General features: G+C 35.2%; 1 long non-coding RNA gene across 1 annotated transcript; it reads right to left on the reverse strand.

The window, feature by feature from the left end:
- Positions 1–696: 696 nt before the first annotated feature.
- LOC146168566 (uncharacterized) lies at positions 697–2,819 on the reverse strand. The gene is made up of 3 exons (XR_014501729.1): positions 2,727–2,819; positions 2,264–2,416; positions 697–837 (listed from the first exon to the last, which is right to left on the reverse strand). It is a non-coding gene; the product is annotated as an uncharacterized LOC146168566 (long non-coding RNA).
- Positions 2,820–13,010: the final 10,191 nt, after the last annotated feature.

Raw genomic sequence — 13,010 nt, forward strand, 5'->3', positions numbered from 1 at the left:
TTTGAAGATATTGAAGTACTTTCACTTTTGTTATGCTTTTTTATCCAACATTAAATGTCAAACAGGTTTGCCGAAAAGCGAAACGGCCAATCGAGCGCCAAAACATAAAATAAAAAATATCGAAAAAACTTACGGTAGCCTTAAATAGATTTTCGGCACCCCAGCTGGAATTTTCGTTGGGTGTTTAACTAAAATGTCACTATAAATTGAAGTGGAACAACACACTTAAAACATGATAGGACAATTTCATTTGATATAATGGTCTCTAATTGTACACAAATAGTTTTCCCTGTCTCATTTAAACTCGATTTCGTTTGCATATTTGGAAACAAGTTCGACGATAAAATCCGTTTTCTTGGGCTTGTGTGTCTTACAACGTTACGTTTTGACGAAAGTTAGGGACCTTATATTTAAGCATGTCATTCCCCGACGAAACAAAAATCCCTGATCCGCCACTGGCACGCTTGTAGCCTACTGTATGTGGCCCACAAACAATACACAAAAAGTATTGTGGCCCTCGATGCTGTCCACTTTGGACTACCCTGATCTACAATATTCTGAGTTTATAAGTCAAGGCGCAATCTACTTCGACTTATAGAAAACTGCTTAACGTTTGACAAAATTTACCCGCAAAACCTGCAAAATGACAGGCGATACTCGTTTTGAAGCTGGTAATTTTGCATTGACAGGTGTATCGTTTGCCTTGTCGAATTTGGGTAAACCACTGGTTTTGACGATAACTCCTAGCGGTCCTTCGGTCGTAACACGACGCTTGTCTGCGGTTGATACTTGTTGACAGTAATCCAACGGTCGGTGGACGGACGACTAGTGGCGATTCTGAAATGTAACAATATTTGTTGTTTTTAATTAAGTATGGGTTCAAGTAATGCTACTGTTGGAAAAATATCTTTCGTCTGTCGGACTTGCGCCATATTATTCAACGTCTGAAAATTATGGAAAACATATGTTTTGCTAAATATCAGTTTCCTGATTTTAATAATTTGTATATAGGAACCTGATGCCCGATGTCAAGTGATAGTATCGGTACTCATCCGATACTATTCGACACATTTCGCTTATTAGATCACTCGTAACCAGGGTTGCCGAGTCGGATACGGGACTCGATGGACTTGGTTAATTTTGCTTGAGTCGAGATTCGGGACTCGATTAAGAATACGTATAAGACTATCTGAGTCCCAAGTCCTGGGTCTCGAGTCTCGAGTCCTACGTGCGCATGTGCCGTGTCAACTTTTAAAAACGGTATAGCTGCAAGTTGTGAACTGTAAAGCTTAAATAACGTATGATGAAATATTTTTCAAACGTGCATTGTGGCTGGGTGATTTGTATGAACTTCTTTTAGTGGATTGCTCAAAATCCACCTTATTTTACTTACGTAAATGGATGAAATCCAGGCTTTGGAGCAGGGCTACTCAACTGGCGGACTGCGGTCCGAATGCGGACCTTTTCAGTCTTAAATCCGGACCTTATCTGCTTCAGTAATTACTTAGCAATGCGATTTGATGAGTTTTTCTTTGGCAAACAATTGCTGCTGTTTATTGAAAACCCCTTCTATAGTAACATTACAGAATTTTCAGTTGATGCGAACGACATATGTAAATTATACCGTATTAGTCTTTGTATGACTGTAAATTATTTTATGAGATTTATAACGGACCTAAGCAAATGTTAAACTTTTGTGGCTGAATTTTTGCTAAATATAGTTGAGTAGCCCTGCTGTAGAGGGTCAGGGTTATTTTCAACTATAATAAAGTATGAGGGTTATTTTTAACACAGACTTGAACAACTACAATTGTTTAGCTTTTTAAAATTAGATTAAATTTAAAATTAAGGCTTTCAGATTTCAGTTTTTTCTGCATTAAGTTAGAATTTCAAATTCATGAAAAGTAGAAATTAAACCATCATCTGAACTGGAGAATAATTTTCTCCCTTTCAATTAAAAAAATCAAAAACGTTGTGATGAAATCTCATGTTAGGTCAAAATCGGAAATTAGATTAGCATTAGAAATAGGGCACGGACCGGAGTTGGAATCAACAGCTTTTCCTAATTCGTCAAAGTATCCAGATAGAATTATGGCGTTGTCCAAGTTTCGTTATACTGAGGACACAATTGTAAAAGCAATTTATCCAGCTTCAGGTTTCTATATTACCCGTCGCCGAATGTTTAATTACAAGATACTTCGCCCCTTAAGAAACAATAAAAATGACCGGTCAGATTGCTATAAATTAGAAAAGGAAAACTTACTTGTAGACGCTTCAGATTGTCGCCTACAAGTCATGGACTGACATCGGTGACCAACGCAAAGGCAGTTATAGTTAGAACCATCGCTTTTTTGGCTAACAAACCTTTGGTTGTTTCTCAATGGTTGAAAATTTCCAGTGCACGTCTCGCGGTGACCTGTTACAGTTTGTAGCAGACAGTTGAATTAGATTTCTAAAATCACACAAAAAAAAAACTTTTATCAACTTACGTTCTCAAAAAAACAAATGCACGCGAAATCAGATCTGCATTATCCAAACTGGGGGACGCAGACCAACTTGTGCAATAAAGAAATCCCTATAATATTACCTCAAAACTATTGCAATAAAACCAATTTCTGGGCATCGCGAAATTTATAAATATTTTAAAGTTTGATAAAGGACACGCGACATATTTTATTTTTCATTGTACAATTTATGGTGTACATTTGTACATTATCCATATTCACCTTTTTTATATCCATCCGTTGTTGCAAAAAGAAACAATAAACACACTAACAGCGTCTTCGACATAATCGGAATGTTTTAATTCAAGATTTAAAAAATATCTACAGTACAACATAAATAATGTTAGAAATTCAGGTAACTATACAGCAGCCTGGGCAGCACGCTATAACCATCTTCGATTGGATTCCGCTTGGTATTAACTTAAGGGCAAGACATACTAGTTGATTTCCTGCTGTGCCAGATTGCCAGATTGCCAGAGATAGTCTGTCTATTTGCTCAAAATTGCACTGTTATATAGTCTAAGCTTATTTAAGTAATCACAGCCCAAAAATACGTTGTTAAAACTGTTTTGCCATTATGTTGTATTGAAAAGCATTTTTGCAGTGTTCGCATAAAAAACATGTGTCATAGTTAGGAAGATTTCTTAACACTTTTGATAAGTTGCTTTGTACAACAATTTTTTCTGACGTCAATTATTCTGATAATGATTGGTTGTTTTTTGTGATAGGCTATAGCATTTAAAATCGCCTCCAGGGATACATGCGAAAATTAGCCATGCGATTCGGGCGACGAAAGTTTGGGTTGCAGTTAGGCCTATTCGTTTTCGAGTTACTGCACGTAAGCACGATTGTTGTGCCGCTTGTCTCACCCAAGTAACGGGATAACAGCAGTAACGCCAGACAAGAGACATGGAACTAATGTTACGGGAGTTGCTATTGACTGTAAGATTTCCTCAGATGCTGTTAAGGTTTCCGGTCGACATCATTATACTGACCCGAACTAAGACATATTTCAAATAAACTTTTACTATAATTTAGCAGTGTTTATTCACATTGTTCGCTAACCCATGGGTCCAAGCGGCACTTTAATTATTAGTAATCAAACTCTCTTTTAGGAAGGTCTGGTCTCTATATTGCCAAAAGGCCACATTTATCAAAAACTGAAAACATTGACTAAAATCAAACGGTTTATTAGAAAAATGTCATTTTCCTTTATAACGTGTTTTTATAATCTTGTTGCATAACGGAAACATACGCTCAAAGATCTGTTTGTTTGGCTGTCAACACACAAATATAGAAATTTAAAAATGACATAAAACAAAAAATTGAAACGCTTCTGTCTCACTGTTAAACTGGTACACAACATTGGCCGCATTATTCAGGCTCTCAGAGAAATACAAGGTTTCAAATTGACTGCGATAAGACAAGAGATAAAAAGGGAGGCTCTAGTCGAGAGGCAGCCAAGATAGTAAGATAAAATTTTATTGCCAGCAAGAAAAAAAAAAATCATTTTGAACATGGCAGCTCCAACTTTAAAACACCGCGTAGTATATGTAGATGTCATAGATTTTGTAGGAAAACTTTAGTGAAAAGTAAATTCTTTCCGGGAAGTTATAATCATAACGGAACGAAGATATGCCATTGAACTTAGTTTCACAATATGCAAACAAAGGCACGTTTAAAGTGGAATCTCCCATAGGTTTCGTTTCAACCTTGCCTCATTTTCTAGAAATTTATGACCATCTAAACCTAAGCCATAACAAAGGGTAACCGGAGAATAAATGTATCAGCTTGTGCTAACGAGTCATTGCATAACGTCCGAAAATCTATGGATTTTTTTAAAAATCTGGGTTTAGCACGCAAAGCATGGACAACTTTGATATCATATTTTATTTTTAGTTAAACTTAAATTCATAACCTAATGAGTTTAAAGTGTAAACGAATAGCAGTTAAGTGAATAAACAATTAAACATGTTAAGGCTAGTATAAGCGTGAAACTTGATTTTTAAAATGAGTTAAGGCTATCATACTTGTTTGACTTGTTCACTTAAAACCAATTGGTTGTTTCAAAAGACCGCGTTAAAGTTAGTGGTTGGTAACCTTTACTGTCGCAGGGGCAAAGTGGTGACTTAAGTGTAATATTAACGAGCTTCGAAAGTGCTCGAGGGTCGTAAAGGGTTAGTAAAGGTACACGAGAACTTTGTTTTTGTTTGTTTAACACAAAGTTTTGCTAACATGAAAGTTTAATTTTAACTACTTTTTTGCCGTGATTTACACACATTACTTATTTTACTAATTTAATCTATTCTTATAAGTGATATATATTAAGTTCCAGTGACCCGGACGTCGTAGGACACTTACTATACACATTATACAATCGCGTGTTAGGAAAACCATATTGAGCTACTTTTTGCTATAGCCAAAATCAGTGCCTTTCAACCGGGTATATCGTACACCCCAGGGTGAACCGTATTTTTTAAAGGGTGTACGACTTACATGGGATGTACAGGGGTGTACCAGATAACGCATGACAATAGGCCAATGACTAGCTATCTGATAGCACAGGGGTTGGCAACCTACGGCCCGCCATTGTAATTCATCCGACCCGCCGCCTATTTAACATACTATAGACACGAGTTCATTTCAATACTTTTTGACCATTTTAACTCTCTAGTCTAGTGCGAAATTGTTTTCGCTCTTCCGCGTATAATCTTTATACGTCCGGTTTGTTTACCTGTGAGGCTGTCTTTTGAAATAGATCAGCGCTTGTAGCCTATAACGTTCGCCGTGGAATGCTGCTAAGTGCGTCGCAAACAAACGGAAAACGTATTCAAAATATACATATATTATGGACATATAGTTTTTTACAATTTTTGATTTGGGCAATGTACACTAAAAACTTGCAAGAATTGAAAAGAAATGCCGGTATGCCAAAAAAAAATCGCGACCCGCAGAGACATTTCTGAGTTTGGTTTTGGCCGGCGACTCAAAAAAGGTTGCCGACCCCTGTCAGCAGTTGCGTTTGCCGCCTCTTACTAACCATTGTGAGGTAGTATTCCTATTATATTATATTATCGTGCGACCAGTTTGACGTGTATTAACCTGTTGTTTTGACGTGACTTTGTGGCTATTCGACATAAACGATGCTAAAGAAAGCATCTGCAGTTTTTGCTGTACACGTTTAAGGTTTGCCAGCACAAAATAGTAACTTAAGGATATCTAAATTAAAAGTTTGTGACACACTAGTTAGAGCAAATAATGGTTGCAATGATGTCCTCAAGCAATTTCACAAGCCTGCAACTAGTGCTGTATGTTTTGTGGTGCGGGTCAAAAACCAGACCACACACAGCGGGCCACATATTTTGGTTCCGCGAGCCGCATTTGGAAGAGTAGCTTGGGCTACTTAATCAGGGCATTTATTGAACTACGTTCATATTTGGTTTAATAGGCAACGCTTAAACAGTTAAAACTATACTGAATTTTGGGTATCGCTTCTTAACATTCCTAAATACCGAAATCTCAGTGAAAAAGCGATTTACATCCTTGTTCGCATGCCCACGACGCCATGACATACCTATGTGAGCAAGGATTTTCTGCACTTGTTAAAATTAAAACCGCGATTATTTTTGATATCGGGATTGCTTTTAAATTTCTTGCAAGTTTTTATTACATTGCCAACAGTGACGTGCGGTGAGGTTTCTAGAATCTATGGTGAGGCACAAATTTTTTCGAGTCACGTTTTTCTTTAATAATCACAAAAACGGTATCGTACTAATAAAAATAAAAAAGTTTGAACTTTTTTTGTTTAGCTTTTGCCATTGTATGAACTGCGTATCGAAAACCAAAAAAATTAGCTAGCAAACCGTTTCGAGCAGCAACTGACCGAGTGTTAATTATTATTAAGAGTACAATATTTATTAAATTTTGGGTGGCCATGGCACCCCTGGCTACGCCTATGACAGCCACACATCCACTCCTTTGAAAGTTGTGCAGTTGCGTGTTATTTTTTGTCCATTTCGTCTGATATTTGTCCATTCGTCTGATGATGCAAAACTTTGAAATATGCAGCAGGTCTGCCTATATTTATGACTTCAACTTTAGAGCTTTACGCTACAAGAAGTCAATGTACACGCACTCCCAGCTAACACACAACGTATTTTCGACGTTCGGATTTTTTTTTTAAACTAAGTAAACGTTGTGGGAATGTGTCCAAACGAACGTTAAGAAAATACGTCGAGGCCGTGTTATCAAAACGTAATGTAAAACGTAGCATTAACGTCAAAATTAACGTTAAGAAAAACCGCAATGCGACCAAATTTCAACGTCATTTGTAACGTACAAACAACGTTGATTACAGACGTCGATCTTAACATGTTTTACATCATTTTGGACGTCACTTCGAACGTTTGTTGAACGTTATTTTTTAACGTTGAGACGAACCACAATGAAACAAATTTACAACGTCATAGGTGACATGCAAATAACGTTTATTACTGACGTAAAATCTAACATTTTTAGACCGGTTCAGACGTCTTTTACACGTTTAATTAACGCTGTATATTTAACGTTCCGTAAAACTATAACGCAACCAGCTTAGAACGTCATACGTGACGTAGAATTTACGTTCATTTCTGACGTCACAATTAACTTGTTATAGACAAATTTTAACGTAACTTCAAACGTTTGTTTAACGTTCTTTCGTAACGTTGAAACAAACCAAATGCAACTTATTTTAAAACGTCATAAATCACGTACAAAAAACGTTGTTTACTGACGTCAAAACTAACGTCTTTTCAGCCACTTTTGACGTCGTTTAAACGTTTTTTCAATTCAATGGTATTCTTTAAAAAAATTGTGGCGCACCACAAAGTAACCTGATTATAACGTCAAAGGTGACGTACGAACAAGGTTAATTAATTACTTCGAGGCTAATAACTTGTTTTAGGCTATTTGGTACGTCAGAGCGAACTATTTGCTAACATTATTTTTAAACTTTGTGACCACCATTGATGTTACTAATTTACAACGTGATACGTGACGTACAATCAACATTAAATTTTGACATCAAAGCTAATTTCTTGGAGACCAGGACGCCATTTTAAGCGTTATAATAACGTCATTTTACCGTTTTGACTAACTACAATGTTATATAATTAAAACGTGATACGTGACGTAACAACAACATTACCTTTTGTAACAAGGATAATTTTTTTATGACTATTTTATACATCATTTCTAACGTTTTAATAACGTCATTTCTCAACCTTGTTACAAACCACGTCAAAGTAAACTTGATTTCATGTCATACGTTGTCGTGAGAAACCACAATGGACCCAATTTAGGAAATCATACGTGACGTACAATCAACGGTGATTTCTGACGTCAAAGCTAACTTATTTAAGACCGTTTTGGATGTAATTTTAAACGTTTTAATAACGTTATTTCTTGACGTTGCGACAAACTAAGATCCAACTAACTGACAACTTCACGCGTGAGGTATAAATGATGTTGAATTCTAAGGTCAAAGCTAACTTCTTTGACAGCATTTTGGACGTGATTTTAAGCTTTTTAACAACGTTATTTTTTGGTTTGTAACTAACAACAAAGCAATCTAATTAGAACTTCACGTGACGTAAAAACTACGGTAAATACTGACATCGAAGCTTAGTTGTGTTTAGAATTAGACTATTTTATACGTCATTTTTAACGTTAATATAACGTTATTTTTCAACGTTATTACAATCTTCAATATAACCAATTCAAAACATCATACGTGGCGTATATGCAAAAAGCAATGATAACTGTCGCTGAAGATAACTTATTTGAAACCATTTTAAATGCTATTTTCAAAAGTTCCAATAACTTTATTTCTTGACATTACGAAAAACTAAAACGCGACCAAATTTGCAACAACTTAAATGATCGTAGTCATTTCGAAGGTTACGGCAAACCACAATGCAACCGGATTAAAACGTTAAACGTGACGTATACAACAAGGTATGTACCTGACATCGAGGTCAACTTGTTTTAGACTATTTTATACATAAATTAAAACATTTCATTAATATTGTTTAGCGTTGATACAAACGTCAAAGGAACCCTATTAAAACGTTAAACGTGAGGTAGAAACAACATCAATTAGCCTACTTACGTTGAAGGTAACTGATTTTAGACGAATTTGCGTGTCATACACAGTTTTTTCGACTGAGCTGAAGTACAATCAAATCAAAATGTCATACGTGTCGTATAAAAAACGTTGTTTACCGACGTCAAAACTAACTTTCCAAGTTTTAATTTTTGTTAAATAGAAATGCTTTCTTTTAAGGAATGCGTCGGGATTATGTAGCCTATTTACAAAATATTTGTTTTTTTCTGAAATGTGTTTTGATTAACTATTTTAGAAAATGTAAAGAAGTATAGGCCTACTTAGTTATGCTTACATAAAATAGAGATGTGACTTAATTTAAGATAGCATTTTAGTAAGGGTAACATTGTCTTTACATGAAACAAATCGCATAAAAAAGTACTTAGCGCAGCGACCGCTATAGACGCAGTTTCCTGGATAGACAAGAATGTGCTGCTTCTTGCTGCTTTTTTTTCGCGGTTTTCGAACGGCGCGTAAACTCGTGATTGGCCAATATGCGGATGACATCACGGTCCAGTTTGAACATTTGCTATCAGGACATTGGAATTCAAAATAAGTTTTGGCAGCTCAGCGCTAGAGTGCTTGTTAGATATTTAGGTTGTTTTCCTCAAACCATGAAGATTAGGGTTACATAAAAAGATTAGGCTTTGTTATCAAATATATTTTCAGGTTAAATAGTCTAAGCTGTATTTGTAGTTTTATTTATAACTTTTATTTTAAGTAGGAAAAAAAATGATTTACTGAATAAATGACTTTAAAGCCTCCACTAATTTTCATCTAACATAGAAAGACAAGCTCTATTACCTCTGTGGGCAATTGCAGGCACTGGTCTAGAATCCTAACACAGTGTACAATATTTGGGTTAGGGTGCGGGTTAGCATTTTGGATTAGGGTGGGTCAAGTATTAAATAATAGATATAATAATACTTGGCCCACCCTCACCCAAAATATTGTGCGTTGATTTAATCATTGTGGTAGGATTCTAAACCAGCGCCCAATTGCATTCTACGGCGAGTGAACACCCAAACTTTTTAGACAATTTTAATGCAAATCTTGATCTTTGTATCATGCCAGCGTAAATACCTTGGGTGTGCATAAAACCCCAAATGAACACTTGAAAATTCATTACTGAAGATCTCGACTAAAGGCTTGATTAAAAGTTCAAGGTGGGATTTGAAGAAGGGTACACGTTAAAGATATTCCTCATGAACTTGGCTGCTCATCAATATTTACAGGTAAATTAGTGATAAATATTTTCAAGATTTTTGTTAATTATTATATTTATTTGACTCATACTGTTTTGTTTTATGCTTGCAATTGCCCTAGATGCTAACAACAAAGACTTTAAAATGTATCCTGGCTGCGTTTAAATTTCTTTATTTGGGCAGCAATTTTTTTCAAAACCTACCAGTGATAGTTATACAATGTCACCAGAATTTTAATTTTATATGTTTCTGACCAGTCTGCATTCTGTGGACCAGAAGCTACACAGCACAAAACGCTATCACACAATAAGTAAAGGCAAAATAAACATAATATGACAGAATTATTGGGAAAAAATTATACCATAGACTAGTACTAAGAATAGTCTATATTTTTTTAATATAAAAACAAAGTTTAAAAAATGTAAAAAATACTAATATTCATTATTAAATGTTATTATATATTGGCAAAAAAATGAGATAAAAATTCTTGATACTAAATTTTACCAAACAAATTCAGGTTGCACAAGAAAATACATTAACAGTGATATAAAATTTCTGTGCTTGGCTAAATTGGTAAAAGGCACATCTAAATTTTGAAACTATGGTTGAATTGTGTTAGGATTTCAAACGTCTGGATCATAATATTACCAATAGTGAGAACAATTAATCACATTCATAAAACACTTTGCTGACATACTAAAAAAATCAAAAACATGAAATAACTGCCAGGTTGTTTTAAATTTTTTGTTTAAGGCAACCAATTGGGCATTTTATTGAACCATGTAGAAGCACGTGCATCATTGCAATTAGTTTTTTGGCTTTGCTCATTTCGAATTGGTTACATAAGGTAAATCAAGTTACATAAGGTAAAATGAAGAAGGTAAGTTATGTTTGTAGTTATTAATCACATTTCCCAGTTAATGCAGCTTAAACAGATGAAAGTTGGATGGGGTATATATTCCCCTGTTCGACCCTATAGCCCTAGCAGTCACTTCCCTATTCCCTAATTTTTATATTATTTGCCAACAGCTCTCTCGATGTATCACACACGCATTCAGATTCGGATTAAACTGCTGGATTTTCGTTTTACACCGCTGGATTTGTATTGTTCTTATTTTTTCAATACGTTGTTGTTGTTAACGTTACTTTCCTGTTTTAATGTGCATTGTTTTACACATAGTCTGTGAAATGCAAAACTTTTTCAATTTTGTCTTTTAGACTGTGTTAGTGTAATAGAGCAATTTAAGTAACACTATAAAATTCGTGTGTTTTGCAGGTCCACAGACCAATTTTCTCAGTTTTCTTGTCTTTTTTACAGTTCTTTATTGTCAACATTTTTATACTGCCGTGTTTGTTTTACTTCAATACTATATTATTTCTATATTTTCCTGGATGGTAATTGTTTAGAAGATTTAGTAAGAATTTGCAAGTGTAAATAATTACAGTCAGATATGTCACAACAAGTATAAGTGTTTTAAAAGTTCAAAAATATCGCTATTATGTTTCTTTTTTGCGCATTATACCGTAGTTGCGAACGTAATTTGTAACTTCATTGCAAACGTAATTTGTAGGGCATGGAGTCCAAACTATTACGCAAACATAACAATGTGAACGCTTTCAATAACCTAGTTTTACAACGTAGTTTCCAACGTCGCATGAACTTTGTCCGGATCACACATTTTTACGTAAAAATAACGTCTGTGATAAACTTATAAATAACGTCGCTGAACATCGTAATTTGCAACGTCTAATCTACGTCGTCTGGAATGGACACTTCTACGTAAAAACAACGTTCATGATAAACGTATAAATAACGTAGTTGCACAACGTCGCATCTAGGTCGTAAAGTGTCGACGCTTTTACGTGAAAATAACGTTAATGATAAACGTCTAAATAACGTAGTTGCACAACGTCGCATCTACATCGTTTGGTGTCGACGCTTTTACGTGAAAATATCGTTCAGGATAAACGTATAAATAACGTCGCTGAACATCGTAATTTGCAACGTCTAATCTACGTCATCTGGAGTAGACACTTCTACGTAAAAATAACGTTTATGATAAACGCATAAATAACGTAGTTGCACAACGTCGCATCTAGGTCGTAAAGTGTCGACGCTTTTACGTAGAAATAACGTTGGTTGCAACGTCTTATCGATCAAACTTAAACCAAAAATCTACGTCGCTGCGACGTCAAATTGTTAGCTGGGACTATGCGGGCATTCAAGCTCGACAAAAAAAGGCTTCATAGCGTGGACGTCACAATTAAGGCATGCCTCAAATCATAGCTAAATCGTTCATTATGTTTTCCGAGAGAATTTTCGAAAGAAATGGGCACGCATAATGCAGTGTATGGCACTTTGGTGATCTGAAGAGAGGCACGTCTTGGCGCCCTAGATGTCCAATTTTTTTCATATGTTTGTTTATCCTAGACGCACTTTTCAGCCTTACACGCTGCAACGGTAATGGAGCGCTGATACGTAGGTTAAAAGACAGTATCAAAACGTAAACAAACCTTATGTATAAAGATCATTCGAGTGAAGCGCGAAAATTTGTCGCACACGCATAGTTAAAATAGTCAAAAAAATATGTAAAATGGGCTCGTTCCTAGCTTGTCAAATAGGCGACGGGCCGGCTGCATTGGCGAGCCGAATCCGGCCCCTTGAGTTTTGGTACGTTTTTTATCGTTTGAACAAAGTATTTTCCGGATTTAAGCCATGAGGCGCCGTGACTCTATATGACATATGTTGTGTTATGTAAAATGATATAATTCTAGATTCTATGATGTCTATGAATGTAATTTTATCGGGGAATTTATAACTCATTTTTATTTTCGTTATTGTGACATGTTAAATAACTTTAATGTGCTTTAGATGCTGCTTTCTTTGAATAAGTTGCCAATTAACATTTAGCTAAACCAAACCACATTTCGCATAACTTTTTTTGGGGGGAAGGAATATTTTTGGGATTCTTCTTAACATTCAATTTTCATAAAAATATAAAGAAAGTATATATATATATACATATTTGTTTTTAGCTTTAAACTTAGTGTGTCTTATTGAATAAAAAAATATAAGTTAATGCAATAAAAAGCTAAAACAATAGATTATCTTTTTGGCCCAAACTACTAAAATTCAAATCAAAATAAATTAAGGTA

This window comes from Ascidiella aspersa, chromosome 1 (assembly GCF_963924565.1).
Source record: "Ascidiella aspersa chromosome 1, kaAscAspe10.2, whole genome shotgun sequence".
NCBI lineage: Eukaryota > Metazoa > Chordata > Ascidiacea > Phlebobranchia > Ascidiidae > Ascidiella > Ascidiella aspersa.